The sequence below is a fragment of the Acanthopagrus latus genome, chromosome 10 (genome assembly GCF_904848185.1).
Source record: "Acanthopagrus latus isolate v.2019 chromosome 10, fAcaLat1.1, whole genome shotgun sequence".
Lineage (NCBI taxonomy): Eukaryota > Metazoa > Chordata > Actinopteri > Spariformes > Sparidae > Acanthopagrus > Acanthopagrus latus.
The window spans coordinates 15712735-15715582 of record NC_051048.1 but is presented as its reverse complement, the minus strand read 5'-3'; the positions used below and the strand labels follow the sequence as shown (position 1 = coordinate 15715582).

Below are 2848 nucleotides of genomic sequence, written 5' to 3'. Positions count from 1 at the left end.
CAAAAAAGTACGGACTGTGATTGGGTAAAGGCGGTGTTGGTATCTTATCTATGGTTGGTATCATGAATGCCTGGAATCCCATAGAAAACCAGATGAGTTTTCTGTGTTGTACTGTATGCGAATGCTCATTTGTGTAATTTTCTTCCCTTTTTTCTCGTTGTTTTGTTTCTGTAGTCAAATTACCTTCTCATTTGATTATATAGATATAGGTATAGATATATGCTATGTGTATTTGTATGCATATTATTATTATTATTATTATTATTATTATTATTATTATTATTATTATTATTATTATTATTATTATTATTGCAGCTTTAAATATGTAAATACCTGGTATGTGACATAAAATCTTTTCGAAGGAGTAGTGCCATAGTTAAAGAAAGGCAGATTTCTCCACCACATCGAACATGATTCAGTTCTGGATCATTGTGATGAGCATATTAGTCTTTAGGGCACGAGTCTCTCTTTTTTGAGCCACAAGTAATATTATAAATAGGGTAACTTTGCTCACTACACTGTTAAATGTCAAACAACACAATAATATTCTATTCCATGTGAAACATTGCCACTAACATCATTATCTGATCTGATGCTAATGTATAGGTAAAAAAAAAAAAAAAGAAAAAAAGCTCTTGCCACTTGCAAATTACAAATAAATGTACTGAACAGCTATACCTATTTAAGTCGCCTAACTTTACAAGTCACAGCAATCATAGTTTTATTTATCCCGTAAAGCGCCATTTGAGGCAAGCAAAAACACGAAAGCAATTCATGGACACATGCCAATACAAGCCAAAAATACAAATATGACAATGCTGGAATGACTTTGAATACAAATGGGGGTAATGTCATTAGATAACTAGTAGGTGTCCCATTCATTCAGAAAGGTATGGCGTGACCTTCTGTTTGCTATACAAGTAGGTGACAGTATTCAGATGTATTGTTCAAGTATAAGTACAAATACCACAGTGTGAAAATACTCTCCTGCATTCAAAACTTAAGTATTTAAGTATAATCGGCAAAGTTTACTTCAAGTTTGACAAGTGCAAATACTTGCTGTGTAGCAAAATAATCTCTGTCAGGGTTTTACTATGGTATCTGATGGTTCTGGATTAATTTTACTGCTGTACTAATGTGTATGCTGCTTTTTGAGTTTGTTTTGAATCTGATTCATTGCGAGATTGTCGAGTTTAGTACGAGTGCTTCGAATTTCTGCTTCAAAAACAACACATTACTCTTCACCACCACAGCTGTGACTGATTATCTTGCAAAACACCTTGCAATCAGTTCCTGGCATTTTAAGACAGGTTGATTCATTAGGTTGCGGCGCATGATTGAATGTAAAGGGAGAAATCAAAAGCGCTGGCAGAGAATTGGAGTGTGAGTGAGCAGGTTGTTTGTGAGGGTTCAAGATTCCCATGTGAAGGACGGAAGCTCTCATGGGGACAAAAGCTGCAGTGGCATGGCAACATCAGCTGTACAACAACATGAGGGCAGATAAGGTAAGGTGTCAAATGACAAGTGAAACAATAAAAAAATCCTATACTAGGGATGTTACTAGTCCAGATCTATTTACAGGAATTACATGTATATGGTATTAAAAGAGTGCATAAAACTTTATTAAATAAAGAGTTAACACTCATCTGTTCCTTTTCCGTTATTTTCTGAATTCCTTTCAGTCTTGGACATGAGTGAGAATTCAGCAAACCAGGCCCGTAGAAATGAAGTACAAACAGCTGTTTTGTTTTTTTTTTGTGATCTGTGCACCCTTCTCATTAAAGAAACATTTTGCAGCACATCATCCACCAGGTCTTGCAGAACGGAATCCAACAGTAAGTGTCCAGCAGAGGGAGACACAGGCTGACAGCAGTGAAAGTCACAGAGTGAGGGGATGATGGGAGTTTCTCTCCTGCAGCATCCTCCTACATTACCCACAGGTCAGCACACTAACATCTTTGAGTTGCAAGCCCATCCTCCATATGTCTGGTGGCCTAACAACCCATTAAAGAGTCTCAATGATTCAGCAAGCTCTAAATCTGTTTGTTTCTCTCTCTCTCTCTTTTTTTTTTTCACAACTATCAGGGTGAGATACTTACTCGTATTATGGGCTGTTACGATTTTCATACATCTAAAACATACAAATCTCTTTTGCCAAACAATGCAGCCACCTGTTATGTATATGTATAGGCCCGTATATGTTGGTCCCTGAGACTTAACCCAATAAATCAGTCAACTATTCCTCCAGAGTTTAATCATATTTTGTTGGAACGGGAATTAATCTACGGGATCTGATCTAGAGAAACACAGCAACATTAGTATTCGCCCTCTTTTACTGCTCAGCAGAGGTACTTTTGGTATCAAATACAAACATGACCCTGCTTTGCGGGTAGGTCTTGGTTAGTTTTGGACATCAATCAACCCAATGTTGTGTGAAATCTTCTCAAACCGTCATGTTTCAGGCAAACCTGTCGTAGGCAAATAACACTGTCATCTTTTAGTCTGTTTGAGGAATTGTCTTGCCAGAAAAAGACTTTCAACCAAGGTTTTTCTTCTATGATTTCACCAGTATTCTGCTGTATTCATGTACCCTCTTGTCTTCCTCAGGGCCAGCTGCTGCAAAGAGGCATTTTCACAGCACCGTTCTTACAGAGCAATATGATTGCCAAAAACCACAAACTTGTCCTCATCACGTTGCAGAATATTACTTCTGAATTTTGATTCAGTATCTCCAAAATGCTGTCTCACTTAACCTGATGTTAGAAGATGCAGGTAAATTGTAATGCTGCCATAAAGCTGATAAAGATGTCTGGTGAAGCAGCCAGCCAGCGGTTGGTGTATGGCACTG

At 37.5% G+C, this 2848-nt stretch overlaps 1 long non-coding RNA gene across 1 annotated transcript; it reads left to right on the top strand.

The window, feature by feature from the left end:
• The first annotated feature begins 1271 nt into the window (after window positions 1-1271).
• LOC119027224 lies at window positions 1272-2848 on the top strand. The gene is made up of 3 exons (XR_005077322.1): window positions 1272-1505; window positions 1798-1940; window positions 2608-2848. It is a non-coding gene; the product is annotated as an uncharacterized LOC119027224 (long non-coding RNA).